General features: G+C 36.5%; 1 protein-coding gene across 5 annotated transcripts in view; it reads right to left on the reverse strand.

Annotated features, from left to right (window-relative positions):
• Nucleotides 1-17,355, reverse strand: part of LOC106878755 (serine/threonine-protein kinase pakE) — a 196,610-nt gene that overhangs the window by 171,351 nt on the left and 7,904 nt on the right. For 2 of the 5 annotated variants that reach the window (XM_014928077.2, XM_014928075.2), the window contains exon 1: nt 14,815-14,922. The exons of 1 other annotated variant lie outside the window; for it this stretch is intronic. The gene's annotated coding sequence lies outside the window, so the exon portion shown is untranslated. Of the gene's footprint in view, nt 1-14,814; nt 15,071-17,355 lie in introns of those variants that run through there. 2 more of the 5 variants (XM_052975699.1, XM_052975707.1) reach the window with 2 other exon arrangements.

A 17,355-nucleotide genomic window follows, 5' to 3' on the forward strand; every position in this document is an offset into this window, starting at 1 on the left:
GTGTGTGTATATATGTATCTATATGTATATGTATCTTTATTATTTTATGTATGTATGTGTGTGTGTGTGTGTGTATATATATATATATATATATATATATATATATATAAACATGTTCTCTTATTTATATATGCTCTAAGCTATGAATTCTCATTACATGTAGTATATTTCAGATATTTCTGCTTTTGCTGGCAGCAGTAATTCAATTGTAAATAATTACTGCATTGGCATGGTCATAATCAAAGTCCATTTAAGTACGGAATTTTTGTTTCGAAATCCCTACCTGAAAGTGCCAGTAAATTGTCTCCGCATTGTCAAGTTCCATCTCAGGAAACAACTAAGATCAATCAAGCACTCACTAATTACAGATATTTCCATATGTTAGCTGACCAATACTAAATTAAACACAATGAAAGCTATGAGGCAGTACCAACTGAATTCCTATTCCAGAATGAATTATTTTGCTTTCAATTCATGCAGATACTTTTGGAATAGCAATAACCCTTATAAGGTCACTTCATCTGCTAAACATAGCAGCCAAATCTCTATCAAATTACACTGTCTGAAAAGAAAAACAGCATGGTCCTGATTGGAATGCTTTATATCAAAAGGGTGTGTTATAACACTATTCTACATATACAAAAACAGCCATAGCAACAATCCAACATAACTCCATCATCAGCTGCCCCACAGATATCATTATGGTTTCGACACCTGGGCAGTACCATTCAATCCAGCGGTGTCAACAGCACTAAAAGAAGTGTTGTTTGGGAACAAACATACCAAAAAAACTACTTGGGAGTTGTTTAGATTAGTGACATTAAGAAAACTGACTTGTCTTATGGCTAGATTAAATGGTAATATCTAAGCTTAGTTCTTTGAAAATAAGATGTAAATCATGTTCCTCACAAGTGGTTTTTTTCAACTCAACTCATTAGCTACACCTCAGGCAACTCAATTCCTCCCCACTTTTACTTTTCTTCACTGCATTTGTCTCCTCCTTCTTTCTGCAATGCTTTCCCAGCTCCCCATTTTTATTATGTTCATGATATTTTCTCAGATATTCTTCATTTCAATTCCAAATGTTTGACAAATGAAACTATACTAGATTGTAATCCTGAATTTTTTTTAGCTTTATTAAACATCTACATTTTTTCTTACATTCAATATTGAGTTCTTAGTACCCAAGTACAAGAGGACAAATTAGCAGATTGTATATGGTTTTTAAAAGAGAAGAGAATCAAATAAGACATCAAATGGAGAGTGATCAAGAGGTCAAAGATATATATAAATTGAACCAAGAAGTTCAGACATTTTACAAAACCTCAAAGATCCTTATTTTTGCTTCAACATCAAAAATGAAGTCATTACAAGATGCCCTCACATGGACAAGTACATATTAACCAACCGAGAAGCCCAGCCTCTGGCTTGCACACTACTATTGTGAACCACCTTACTGTGAAGGACACCTTTCATACATTCTGCTCTTTCTGTTTTTCACTTCCTCTTTCCCACTATATTCTTCTAAACATCAACCCTACCCTTTCTCATTTCTTCTTTTTGTTTTCTCTTCCTGTCTTGGATTTTATTTCCTCCCTTCCTTTAGACTTTTCAAATGTCTCTGTTACCAACTTCTTACCTTCTATGAAGCATTATTCTTACAACCTTGATCCGGAATACTTTTCATTCAGATACTACCACTACTTCCACTCTAATAACTTAAGAACATCAAACAATCATTTGATTATTCTCTTCCATTTCTTTTCTGACTAAATTTGATCATATTGTTTCTTCATGTCATTATCATACATAGTCCAAGGGAAATGATCCTAGCTAACTAATTTATAACATTAAGATCCTTGGGCCATATATTTCTTTAGAAATGAACTTTATCTCACATTTCCTCAGACTCTTTCCTCTAACATGAGATTTCATAGAGTAACCATCTTGAATAATTCCTTTATTATTTAAACAGTCCCAATCAGTATAGAATTTTTCTATAGACCTACTTATGATTTGTTTCTCAAATAAAACAAATAACTTGGATATGAATAATTGTGTTATACCCACTAAGAGCATGGGCCCTATAATTATTTCAACTAACAGAAAGCTTGAAAAGGACATGCACTTCATCATACTACTTTCTTCTTTATTCTTGGTTATTTTTGTTTGTTTTGTTGACCATACACAAGATAATGCTCTCAAGCTAAATGACTGAGATTTTTTTTTTGTTTTATGTATTTATTATTTATTTATCTTGTTTTTTGTTATTATCTCTCTTCACAAGCTACAATGAACAACCACTCATACTATGTAATTAATTAATGTTATTAATTATGAATATGATCACTCATTACATCTCTATTGTCTTGTTGCTTGTTTAGTCATGGCTAAGAATTCATGCTAAAATTCTGCGGATCTCTAATCAAAAGAATTATCTCTCTCTCTCTCTCTCTCTCTCTCTCCCTTTACCTCACTACCTACTTACATACTTATCTCCTTAGGAACACTTAGTTATTAGATTTCTTCCTTAATATCTTCATTACTGATTCAGGTGTTAAGAATTGCTCTCATTTTCTCATTTACACACAGCCCTATAGACTGCTTTGGTCAGGTTAAGTAAATTTTCATATAGTCCACACAGCATGGCCCCTAGTAATTACTTTTAAAAAGGGCATATGTTTCTTTTCCCTAGATGCGCCCATCTACCCTACTCCATCCACCATAATTTCCTATAAGGCTTTCCTGATGTGTTTTCAGGAAAACTACTACCATCTTGAGCAGCCTCCTGGTGAAAAATGTTCTACAGGGATCCCATGTCTCCTTGCATTTAGCTCTGCCACCCAAAGACATTGACATACAGCCACAATGTATATCCATATGGACATATATTCATAATGTATACCATATTGTTGACACATCTCTTTCACCTCGTGCAGTATCACTCTGAACATACCAATATCACATAAAAAGCATCCGTGTAGGCGTTCCATATAAAACATCCATGCAGGTTCCACATAATAAAAGCATCCGTGCTGGCACCATGTACTGAAGGCACTTGTGCCAGTGCCACATAAAAGGTGCCCGTGCTGGTGTCACATAATAAGCACCTGGTACACTCTGTAAAGTGGTTGGCGTTAGAAAGGGCATCCAGCCATAGAAACCATTCCAAAACAGACGACTAGAACCCGGTGCAGCCCTCTGGCTTGTCAGATCCTGTCGAAGCATCCAACCCATACATAGCATGAAAACAGATGTTAAATGATGATGATGATGATGATGATGATGATGTACATGTGTCATATGAGTCTACGTTGGTGTTAACAATAGCCCACCACAAAGTTTAGCCTTCGTAACATGTATCGTATCTCAGGAAACCAAGACTACTACACACTAGTTTCATAACAGTAATAGTGATAATAAAAATTATGATTCGTAACATATAATTGCCAACCAAGTGTGGCGTCCTATACAGGACAGTGCTACTGACGTTTATAGCCCCAGGAAGACATCTCTTCCAGCTGGCTAACGACACACATTCTGTGTCTGATTAGTATTTGCGAGAGGATGTCATTGCTTCCATCTCTAGCTTTATGACTCTCTAGCACACAAACTTAAGATTTTCATGTGTATCATGTAAGGCAAGAGATGGAAGCGATGACCTCTTCTAGCAAATACTAATCAGACACAGAATGTGTGTCGTTAACCAGCTGGAAGAGATGTCTTCCTGGGGCTATAAACGTCAGTAGCACTGTCCTGTATAGGACGCCACACTTGGTTGGCAATTATATGTTACAATTCCGTATTGCTACTGTTTATATCTCGCTCAGAAATTTAATATAGAATAATTATGATTACTAGACTTTTAGATTGACTGGGAAAATAATAGCAAATCAATTAAAGGTGGAAGTGTCTAACTATGTGAAATTGCTGTCAAGCTATCACATAAAATTTTTATGGTGTGAGGATAGGAAGTGTGAATATTCTGAATTGCAAAACGATGAGTGAAACAAAGTCAAGACATCATTAAGGAGGAGAATTGTTGTTGTTGTTGGCACTCCGTCGCTTACGACGTCGAGGGTTCCAGTTGATCCAATCAACGGAACAACCTGTTCGTGAGATTAACATGCAAGTGGCTGAGCACTCCACACACACGTGTACCCTTACCGTAGTTCTCGGGGATATTCAGCGTAACACAGAATGACAAAGCTGGCCCTTTGAAATACAGGCATAACAGAAACAGGAAGTAAGAGTGAGAGAAAGTTGTGGTGAAATAGTACAGCAGGGTTCGCCACCATCCCCTGCCAGAGCCTCGTGGAGCTTTAGGTGTTTTCGCTCAATAAACACTCACAAGGAGAATATACAGCACAATAACAGCACACTTGCTCTTATTGAGACACAACAGAAAGAGGAAAATCCACAAAGAGGGTTACCCAGACACCTCCTCATCACAATTTTTCTTTCTTTTTAGCTCCATCTGATCATTCCAACCCTTGCTTCTAAAATGTGTTCTGTTATGCCCCGCTCCCTTTTTTTTTTATATATTTACTTTTATCAGTCATCTCCTGGTGAAAAGCTACCCTCCAGGAATTCTTGCAAGTGGCATCATGATCTTACTAGTACTGGTGGCACACAGAAATAAAAGCCTGTAGTACATACATGCTGTAAAGTGGCTGGAATTAGGAAGGGCATCAAGCTGTAGAACTATGCCAAAGCAGACACAGCAGTACAATGCAGACCCATCAGATCTTGTCAAGCCATCCAGCCAGTGCCAGCATGGAGAATGGATGTTAAATGATGGTGATGGTGATATATTGGTTTCGAATTTTGGCACAAGGCCAGCAATTTCAGGGGCACGATTAATTTGATTACATCAACCCTAGTGTTCAACTGGTACTTATTTTACAAACTGCAAAAGGATGAAAAGTAAAGCCGACCCTGGTGGAATTTGAACTAAGAACATGAAGACGGATGAAATATTATTAAGCATTCTGCCCAGTGTGCTAACGATTCTGGCAGCTTGCCTCCCTAGTGATGATGATTCAGACAGCTTATGTCTTTCATTGTTGCTTTTTCTTTATGACTTAGTCAGAGGAGGAGGAAAAGTGGCACCTATGATCCTTTTCAGAGCCTCCAAGTTTAGTGGGAGTAAGAGAGAAAGTTATCCTCAGACTAAAAACTCGGCTCATTTGCTTGCAACAGATTAGATATCACTAAAATCACTCTGGAGAATAGGTAAAAGCATTAGGCATGCAATGAATTTGGAGATATTTTCTTTACATTCCTTGGAATGTCAAAACTAACAATAATCAAAGACTTAGTTCTTCTGACAACAGGACAGAGATTCCATTTCAAAAAAAATTTTCCTTCTACTGCATTCACATCTCATGTAAACCCTGGTCTTAGAAAAGGTAGGAGATGACTAAATTGGTTGGAGTTAGAAAGGGTATCCAGCAATAAAGAAAGGAACCACGATGGTAATGAGGGACATTGGGCCCACATGGCTAACCCCAGCTTTGGACAGGGGAAAAAAAACTGACATAAAACCTTTGCTGTTGCCTTCTGTCATATTCATACACTAATCTCCTCAGGTCAAGCACCTGAGAGGAAGATGCATGTGGTTACTCAACTTGCTAGAAATTAGAAATAGCAACCAAAAGTCCCTCAAAACATAACAATCATCTTAAAAATAAAGGAAGAACATATTGGCTAATATCCAAAATGGGTTGGATGGTTTGACAGGAGCTAGCAAGCCAGAAGGCTGCACCAGGCTCCAATTGTCTTTGGCATGGTTTCTATGGCTGGATACCCTTCCTAACTCCAACCAGAGTATACTGGGTGCTTTTTATGTGGTGCTACGAGGTGCTAGTACTGGTGCCTTTTATGTAACACTAGTATAGGAGCCTTCTGCGTGGCGCTTGCATGGGTGCTTTATCTCATGGTGCTAGAACTGTTTCTTTCTTATGTAACACTGAAATGAGTGCTTATCACATGGTGCTTTATTTCAAGGTGTTAGCATGGCCCCTTTTCATATGTGGTGCCAGCACAGGTGCTTGTTGTATAGTAGCAGCATGGGTGCTCTTTATGTGGTGCCAGCACAGGTACTTTCTAAGTAGCACCAGGATGGATACTCTTTATGTGGAATCAGATGTTTTACACATGGCACTGGCACAGGTGCTTTGCATGTGTATGTATGTTACAGGTATAAATGAGTATCATACAAGCAGTGTACCTTGTTTGCAGTCTTCCTTGAAAACGTATCCATTCATGGGGAAATATTACTTTACTTGGAAACAGATGAGTGTTGGCAACAGGAAGGGCATCTGGCCATAGGAAATCTGCTTCACTGAATTCTGTCTTATCCATGCAAACATGGAAAAGAGAATGTTAAAACTATGATGATGATAACATAACAGGTTCCACACAGTTTGTTTTTATCTAACAAATTTCATTCATAAAGTGTTAACAGAAAGTACTCGTCTTAAATATTGTGTAGTGAGATCGAAGCCAGAACCACCACACAGTTATGCAGGAAACTTCTTAATGCCACAGCCATCAGTCAGTTTTCTATCAGGCAAAATAACATTATTTTTCTGAACTAAAACTCATGCTGGCTTATTACTTTTAAGCAAGTTGTCTAATCCCAGATATCAGCTAAATATATCAGTTTAGAAAAATTAGAAATGTATCACTAATGGGTATCAAAACCTGGGTTATTTTGAAATTTATTGGAACACATGGGCTACTCGTTCTTGCTAGAAATGGTAACGAAAATGATCTTCATTTTCATTATATGTTCTGTAAATGAGAACATGAGCTGATAAGAATAAAAATATCATTCAATATCATTTTGCATGTTTTCCCATGCAATCTGGCTTAGACAGGTCTTCTCCAACACAACATCTTCCCAACTGTTGCAGTTCTTTATCAGTTTCTTGAAATCATCTTTCACCGCTTCACTCTATGTCTTTGTTGATCCTTTCTCAAACAAATTCCTTCCATTTGGATCGTTTACCATTCTTCACTCCACTATCATCCTCCATACCAGCTGCCTTCTCTCTGGTACACTGCTTCTGGTTCTTCTTGTACCCATTTTATTTTCTCAGTTCATTTGTGCTCAGTCATTCATGTGCACCAACATTACCCCTCCAGTGGACCAGGTTTGCTTCTTTTCTTCTCAACTTTCACACATCCAAAACATTCAACACAATATTTTGGTACTATATAACATTACACTTCATACCAAAGGCATCACACAATCTGCCCTCTTCATCCAAAGAGGGATTTCCTCTGTTGGCAACAGAGGAAAAGCTTCCTGATTTTTTTTTCCACTCAGTTCTTACTCTGGCAATTATCCCTTTGCATCCTTTTTCTAATGTTAATTAAATCCCAATGGTAACAAAAGCTATCATCTGCTTTAAAAAAATATATCAACTAAGGGATAATTTAAAGTAGTTAAAATAAGCTGCAACCGATGCAGTTTATTAATTGAACAAATAGAAATAAGTGTTCACCTATAGGCAACACACCCACTGTTTTACTTAGAAGTGCATCAATAAAATAATTATATCTATTGATCTATTGCTTTCCCATTTTGTTAGTAAAATCCAGCTGCTGTGATCGCATAGTATAAGCAATTCTACACAACAAAGAAATCTTAACCTTGAACAAAAGCATAAAATATGCTGACACAGTAAAATATTAGTTGCATCCATCTTTCCAATTTAAACACTTCAATAAATAAATGTGTGTGTGCGTGTGTGTGTGCATGTGCGTGTATAATACAAACTAAAACTGCTAAACATGTTGCCATATCTATATTAAAGATATTGAATTTTTTTTTAATATTGAGTGCAACAAAATTTTAAAGATGTCATAATATTTGTTTTTTGCAAAGAAAAGAAAGGACTTTTATAGGAAATATTTTGGTTATAAACTGCTAGTTAGTCATCCTCTATTTTATGGTATGTACTATGAATCCTTATACTTCTAAGTGAATTTCTGACCAAAGTTAATTTTTGGAAATTAATAAAAATAAAAATACCCACATACTGGAAATGGCTCAACAACAAAAAAAAAAATTCTTTATGTTAAAATATAAAGAAACAATATCAATTTTCTTAAGATCCACTTTGCTTTTCATTTCTCCACAGTTGATAAATGAAGTACCAGTTAGGTACTGAGGACTTATTTAAAATCACTAACCTCCCCTCCTTGCAAATTTCTAGTCTACTGCCTATGTTACATAAACAGTAATAACAGAATAATAGAATTAACTAAATCTAGTTTTCTTTTTTCATACTCACACAAGTTTTACTACAGAAATAAAACCTTCACTTAAGTATAATAGGTTCACAAGACAAAATTAGCTAAAATATCAACCATTGAACTTATTGTCATTTTGTCATTAAGAACATTTAGTTGTAATGTAATATTGTCTATTAATAATGGTATCTACTTAATAGAAAGTAATTTGCAGCTTTTCTATATCCTTTACAGAATATACAAATATCTAATAAAGTTTGCTATCTATACTGTATCTTTCTTTTTCTCCTTTTTACCAACTGGTGTTACACAAAGGTAACAGTTTTGTGCTTGCAGACAGTTTATAGCAAACAAAACATTCAACAATTTGCGTAGTGACCAACTTCTTTTCATAGTGAATTCAATTGCTACTTGGTAAGCTATTGTTGTTAAACAGTCTTCTGTCTTTTCTGCTCAAGCACATCTATGACACCATCAGAGTTGCTACATGTTTGAACAACACATAAATCATCTTTAACCCAAAATAAGAAATACTTTAGAAAATACATGCAGTGTTTGGCAGTGTGAGGATCAGTGAGACAGTCACAGAATGCTGCACACATTTTGTCAGACAGTCTGTTCAAATATGATTGACAAATCTCAAGATGAAGTAGTTGCATGCTGTCAACTTAATGTGACAGTCCCCTGAAGGGAATAATACTACTGTTGGTTAGACCTAGGAAGCTGCACCGCTTCCTGCCAACCTTGACACATTTCCTGTGTCCTTATGTTTACAAGGGGGAGACAAGTACCTCCACCCAGCTAAGCTTGCATCTCGAGACATGTTTCTGAGTCTTTGCTCATCATCAGTCTGGAGTAGCATGACCTGCTAGTCGAAAATGCCTGTCAAGCTCTTGTAAAGATATAATAATTCTAGTGAAATACATTCACTGATTTCACTTATTTCTAAATCTCAACATGTCCTTAGCAAAGACAAGACACAACTAAGATGAATTGCACCATTAAAATTTGAGGGGTTTCTTTTTCTTTTTTTTTTTTTGTAGAAACTTATTGCAACATCAACAACAATATACAAAGCACATCTTATCTTAGTGTGAATTATATATAACCACATAGCTATGAAATCACTTTAACAACGGCACAAACACAAGCAAAAGCAAAAATGTTGCAGTTCAATATTTACTCTCCCATAGTTGAACAAACAGCTTGATCTTAAAATATTCTGATTACAGGACTGACTCCTGTACAGGTGGCATGTAAAAAACACCATTTTGAGCGTGGCCGTTGCCAGTACCGCCGGACTGGCCCTTATGCTGGTGGCACAAAAAAAGCACCCACTACACTCTCGGAGTGGTTGGCATTAGGAAGGGCATCCAGCTGTAGAAACTCTGCCAGATCAGATTGGAGTCTGGTGTAGCCATCTGGTTCGCCAGTCTCCAGTCAAATCGTACAACCTATGCTAGCATGGAAAACGGACGTTAAATGATGATGATGAAGAAATGAAATTTATATCCAGAGTAAATCATGTTCCTCTCTTCTATCGCATTCATCACAGTGGAAACTACTGATTTTGTATTGTTGTTTTACGTCTTGTTTCTATTTATGATATACACTGGACACACACACACACATATATATACATATATATACCAAGCTGGTGTAATTAAAACTTAGCTGTAAATAGGGAGAGAAAAATTGAAGTAAGATATTTAAAATTCTATCTTCTTACATAATAATGAATATATTTTACTAAGTACAAGAGTGGTTTTGTTAGTGTTCAACTCCAGATCAGCTCCGAACATGAAGACCTGTCATCACATGTGACCTAGTGATGACAATTTCATCTCATTTTCAAGCATAGTATATCAAGGATTACATTATCCTATGAACTGATCTATTTTTGTTAAGATGATTGAGTGTCATTTTGCGGGGCTGTAATATAAAAGTTATCTCATTGGCTCAAGGCCAATTTTCATAGGGTAAGGCTAAAGTTGGTTGGAATAACTCTACTATTGCATGGGCCGAAAATTCTTTTCAGGTTTTTCCAACACTAAATTTCAAGCACTCTGATAAATAGAGGGTGATGTAATGTGTAGTCACTTGTGCATGTACATACTTGACACTTCAATGTAATTGGAGACACAAACTTGTGACAAGACAAGGCTGTATTCAATGTGCTTGGGATCACTCTGAAAATGGAGAACCAAAGCAAACATTATCATCAATTCATGTTTTCTTTCTTGTTTTGTTTTTTAATGTGAAAAAGCAAAAAAGTATGAGAAAAGTGTGTATGCTGTGTGTGGAAAGGATGATGTTACAGAATGTGTGTGCCAAAAGTGGTTTTCAAGATTTTAATCAGGGAATCTTTTGGTTCAAAATGCACCTCTTTCTGGCCAGCCCAGTAAGATTTAACAGTAACAAAATAAAGGACATAGTAAACACAAACTCCCATTATAGAACCAGGATGATCCAGACGTTTTCCAAATATTCAAATCAAGTGTTGAAAACCATCAGCATCAGCTTGACTGCATAAGTAGGTTTGATGTTTGGGTCTCACATCAATTGAATGAGGCTAACCTCAAACAACAGATTTCCATCTGTGATTTGTTGCAGAAATGTGAATGGTGACAAGGGGTGAATAGTGGATCATCTATGATGATGTGAAGTGCAAACAATCATGGGAGAAACACAGCAAAGCACAACAAACAATCTCCAGAGCAGGACTTCACCCAAAAGTTATGCTTTCAATTTGGTGGGATTGAACGGGTGTTCAAACTGGCTAGATCCAGCCTCTCACACCTAACCTACAATGTCATTCTAAAAATAAATCCCCAAACCATCGAAATCTCAATACTATGTAATGCATTGTCGTTGTCGTTTAACGTCCGCTTTCCATGCTGGCATGGGTTGGACGATTTGAGTGAGGACTGGTGAACCAGGAGGCGACACCAGGCTCCTCAAAATAGTATGAATAAATGAATAATTACATTTGACACTAAACTGAATCCTAGAGTTAGTATTTGTTGTTCTATCGTCTCATCTATTTCCATTTCCTTAGACATCAAATATATAGGCTTTCTTGTTGGCATTTTTTTTTTTTTTTTTTTTTTTTTTTACTTAAAACACAACATAAGTTTGTAGAGTTTAATTAGCTGAACAGATTCGAGTATATTACGTACATCATTAAGCATAGGTTACCATAATCAAACAGACCTAGAATCAAAGTATTCTAGCCATGGTTATCTTGTCTTTTAGGGGTGTGTAGGATTAGAGTATCAAACATATCCTGTCCTTAAGATGGTAGAGTGAGATCTGAGGAAGGTTTATCAGATATTTCAAGCAGATCAAGCAGTCACGCTTTGTTGGTTTGTTACTACTACTATTATATAAAGAGATGAATAACAAAGTCACCTCTGGTGGCACAAGTAGTAATGAAACAAGAACTCAGTCAATATTTTTAATTAACTTAAATTTTGGAGTTATCTCCCTTGCTTTATTAAAAAAAAAAATTAATCTTTAAACTAATGGGATTTTTTTTCCTTCACACTATATGTGTAATTTTAATTAATAAAAAATTTCTTGGCTCTCTCACTATATTAAATATGTTAACCACAATTTCCTTATACATTTATTTCGTCCCTCCAGTCACTCAGTCATCTCTACCACTCTCAATCAAATGAAACTTGCTAATGAATTCTTTTCGGCTAAACACTGGTATACTGTAACAAATCTGGAAATCTTAGGTTATGATGTTCCCAGGACAAGTGATTCGAAATTACCTCAACCAAGAATTGAAACTTTGTTCAGTTTTGACCAACGAAGGCCATATAGCAATCCACTTTAGTTAATGAGTCAGAAACCAGATTATATTTTTGTAACAACTACTCATCATTATGAGAAATTTACCAATGTCTCTATAGTGCTTTCCATTAAGCCTTAATATTGTTTTTGTTATTGTCTTCATATCAGTTTAGTTTCCATATCAGTCATCATTGGATAGATCTATGATCAAAATCATTCCTGTTGTAATGCATCCTTCATTCTCTAATTTCAGGTTGTAGGGTGTGATTCGTGACAGATTTCACTGTTATTTCTGGTAGGTTTTGGAACCACGTAAAAGCTCCCATGATGGTTTGTTTGATATTGATTTCTAACATTGGCACCGTACATAATGTAGGAAGGTAAAGATGTTTAATCCGAAAGCAGTATAGTGCTGACCCTTATTTGGTAGACTCTGAATAAATGAAACGCAACGTAAGTTGGTCACTGGCGGGATTTGAACACTAAAGGTCGTGGATTAGATACCGAAATGTAATTGTGTTCGACGCTCGACTGTCTCAGCTATACCCCGTCTTCTCTACCTTTCCATGAGCGCTTAATATTAAAACGAGAGAGAGAGAGAAAGAGAGAGAGAGGGGGGAATGGGGGTGAGTAAATTTGGAAATCTTGTAGTTAACAGTCAAATAAGAAGCACTGAAGAAAATGTAGCAGCAAGCTGAAATGGTATCAAATAAAATAAGAAAAAAAAAATCAATAATAATTACGGTTGCATGTTGTGACGTTGAAAATAAATGAGGAAGAAATACAGCAGTGAGATAAGATCATCATAGAATTCAGAAAAACCTGTCAAATAGCTGCTTTTGTAAAATATTAAAAGTAAACTGAAAAACAATAACAACCCTGACAACTGCAACGACAGCGCATTACCACTGACACTCAATTTGCGAGAAATAGCAACTAAATCTCACTTGAAACACACCTTGCAATTTATAAGAAAAAAAATTATGGATATATAGTAAGTATATAGTAAGTATATCTAAGGCTGAATTATCCTTGTGTATAAAAATAAGACGGAACGGTCGTTGCCGGAACATCTTTTGACCATTGGACTTTTTGACCAGGTCTGATCTCACACTAAACAACAAATATATTAATCATGTAGCTATTCGAGTTTAAAGGCACAAACAAATTGTAGATACATCAAAACTATAACAACTAGGATGCATCTCTCTTGGATAAAAACTAAGCACTTCCCAAAATAAATCGATTAAAAACATGCCTTAATATCGAAGCAACAGTTTAAAATGAATTGATCGCGTACGTGTGTGCATGAGTGTACTTCTGTATGTCTGTATGTGTTACATCAATGAAAGAGAAACACAAGCGCGAGTTCAGAATCTGTCTATAATAATAATTAAATCTTTCATGCCAAACCTCCAAGTGGTCACTCGATCTGCTAGAAATAACAGGCGAATTTTCTTAAATCACATCTTGCCATCTTAAAGAAGCAAAAAGACTTGTAGTCCTAGCCATATTAGGACTGAAAAAAAAAAACAAGAATCTTTTTTTTAAAACGTTAAGGTGGAAGTTGGAATGCCTTTGACGATAATTATTTTTCATTAAGATCAGATCAAAGGTTAAACATAAACTTTTCATTTTCATAATTTTGTTTTGTAAGCTTCTCTACAGTAGCACAGCTCATGTATCGTTTACTGTCGAAGAGCCACTTAGACGAGACTAGATCCAAGTTAAGGTGCACGTAAATACAAATATGTGCGTGAAGACTGACATATCAAACAGGTGTATTGGCGATTCGAAGTCTTCGGAACTGTTTTACTGTAATTATCAAAAATTCCATAAAGAAACAATAATGACAGGTGTCAAACTGAGTTTATTATTCGTATATTCTAGAAGAGAAATTTATGAAATTAAATTCTAACCTGTAAATTGTACACATAGACAGGATAAACACAAAACTATATAATGTACTTCTAACACACACGTTCATATAGTCTTTATCAGGAATATATAATCCAAAAAAACTTAGTTTTCAGAGTGTTAAAGACGATCATGCTTTCAAAACACTAATAATGATAGTAATTGCTTCTAGAAAAGTGACTACAAACTTGTTCTTTTTATTTTTTTAAACCCTAAATCGACTACAAATATATACCAAATATCATAAGCGATATTGCAATATTTACGATACAAAATCTGAAATTCTTACTTTAATAGATAAATATACTGTTGTTAATCTATTACGGTTGAGTGAGATTTCGGGGTTATTTTGCTGGGGTTTTTTTTCTGGAATTACCATTTTAATGAAGCTTCTGATTATATGATTCTCATAATTAAGTGACGATTGTTGTCAAAACAGTACATTACATTTAAGGATGATAATCGCAATTACGGATGATAATCGCAATTACGGATGATAATCGCAATTACGGATGATAATCAAGACAAGTCAAAATATCTGCATAGGTTGATAATAGATGAGAAATACTAAAGATACAATAATCAGGAAAAATAAATTTAAAAAAAGACCGAGAAAAAAAATATTATTTTCTGGCGTAAATTCGTCGTGCGATCATCATCAACATAGTCGAAGGCGAGTATGGGAAATATAGACTTGCACAGGTCTGTTTCTCAAACAATCAGATACACTAAACCAACGTTAAGACAATAATAAAGACATTCAGAAATTGGACACTTTACAAATTATATCTAAATAGGGGAAACTGAGTGAAACAAATAACAGAAACTTACCATAAAATAGCGTCTGTTTCCGCAGGAAGTAAATCATCTAATTCAAGGGCAGTAACTCTTAACACTACTTCCTTTCCGTTATTATCTTTCGCCAGCTTGTATTTAATTCTTTTATCATTTTCCTGGTTTAACTTATTGGACAGCAGACATTCTGGCGGGGGAATACCTTTCAGGTTTTAGTTTATTATATCGACCCTCGTAACATATTCCAGTCGAGTAATTATTTTATCGATATTGTTTCCTGAAGCTTTAGTTATTGATCAGGAAGGAACATAACGTAAATTACACCGCTTTTTTGGACCGGTGTAAACATAAACAAAGACACGGGATACTTGCACACATATATACATGCATATACACACATACATGCATGCATACATACATACATATATACATACATACATACATACATACGCGCACACATACACACACACACATACATGCATATACTTATTTGTGCGCACTTGTATACATGTAGCTATCTATCTATCTATATATATATATTCTCTCTTATTCGTTTCAGCCACGCGGCTGTGGTCATGCTGGAGCACCACCATAGTCTTTCTGACTTTCTCAGTCTGGGTGTTTCACTTTACCACTCCTGTATGTGCCTTTGTCCCAACTGTTAGTACATTTGGTGAATAAGCGAGTTTGATTCCGCTGTCCTCGTCTGTACCTTATCTCGGGATGTTGGTTCATCGGGTATTGTGGAGAGAAGGATGTCTAGTTCATTTTTGAAGACATCTATTTCCACCTTATGCAAATTTCTTAATTTTTGTGGCAGGGCATTGAAAGGCTGTGGGCCTTTGAACCCTAGACTATTGCAGTACCTGGTCCTGAATTTAGATGGAGTGGATGGTACCTTTGGTACAGTACATTGGCGGCCAGTTCTGGCATTTGTATAACGCTCAGTGCCAAAGTTAGGTACTAGCCCTCCTAAGATTTTCCATATGTATATTATTGCATATCTCTCACCTTCGCTCCAGGAAGTAAAGCTGTAGTTTTCTCAACCTATCCTTGTAGCTCATCCGCTGCACTGTTTCAATATTTTCTTTGTAGTGGCGTTGGACCGCTTCAAGCTCCGCTGTTAGTTTGGCACTATGTGGTGACCATAATTGGGAACAGTAGTCCAGGTGGTTGAGAACAAAGGTACTCCACAGGGTCAACATAGTTTCTTAGTCTCTTGTTTTGAAGGATCTCAGTATCCATCCTGTCAGTTGTCTGCACTTTGCTGCCATCTTGCTAACGTGCATATGAAATGGTGCGTCATTGCACACACTGATCCCCAAGTCTTTCACTGCCTGTGACTATGTGATTGTAGTACCTCCGGGTCCTGTACATGTAAATTGTACTGTATTCGTGAGTTGATAGTGCAGTGCTTGAAATTTTCCAGCATTACACTGCATGTTGTTGTTTTCGGCCCACTTGTATATTGAATTTAGGTCCTCTTGTAAACTTATGACATCAGCTTGGTTTTTTTATTGCCTGTGATAATTTTGTATCATCGACATAGCTAGTGACAGTGGCTGTCCAAGTGACTGTGGGCATGTCTAAGAGAGTTATTATGAACAGTAATAGCCCCAGAATAGTTCCCTGGGAGACACCACTTAGGATTTGAGTTTCCTCAGAAAAGGCACCATTGGCTGCAACTACCTGAATTCTGTTTTTAAGGAAGTCATGCAGCCACTCTCCCAGTTTACCAGCGATGCCAAGGTCTCGTAGCTTATAACCTATCATGCCATGATCTACCTTATCAAATGCCTTTGCGAAGTCAAGGTATATCACACTGACACCTGAACGGTCAAGCAGCTGTTTCAAAACCCAGTTATAGTACTGTAGGAGCTGTGTAAGGCAGCTACTTCCTGGACGGAAGCCATGCTGAGTATTGTTCGGTAGGTCATTTTCTTCTAAGAATATTATTAACTTCTTTCTGATGATTCGCCCTATGACTTTACTGATATGTGAAGTCAGAGAGACCGGCCTGGAGTGTTTGGCCTCTGCTCTGCTTCCACCTTTGTGGATAGGGCATATAATGCCTTCTTTCAGCTTTTTAGGAAGTATACCACTTGCAAGGAATCTTTGGAAAAGTATCTAAAGTAGTTTCACTAAAGCCTGCTTACATGGCTTTAGGAGAATAGCTGGAACGCCAACAGGACGAGTGGCAGAGCATGAGCTCATTTCATCTAAGGCCGCTGTTACATGTTTCCTCAATGTTGATGTAATCGATGGTTGGTGCTTCCTTTTTTAGAGCTGCAATATCAAGGAATTCAGCTGGATTTTTTTCTGCATGCGTCCAAGGGGGGAAGTGAAGACATTTTTAAATTGTTCCCTGAGTATCTCACTTACCCTTCCTGGATCCGCCGTCAGTGAGTCATTCTCTAGGAATAATAGATAGTCCTATTTGATATTGTATTGTAGCTGTTTCCTTTGCGAGTTTATAAAAAGCTTTGGGATTTGTTTTATGCTTTCCACGGCCCTTCTCTCTCTCTCTCTCTCTCTCTCTCTCTCTCTCTCTCTCTCCCCTCTCTCTCCCCCCCCCTC

The sequence above is a fragment of the Octopus bimaculoides genome, chromosome 2, assembly GCF_001194135.2.
Source record: "Octopus bimaculoides isolate UCB-OBI-ISO-001 chromosome 2, ASM119413v2, whole genome shotgun sequence".
Taxonomy (NCBI): Eukaryota; Metazoa; Mollusca; class Cephalopoda; order Octopoda; family Octopodidae; genus Octopus; species Octopus bimaculoides.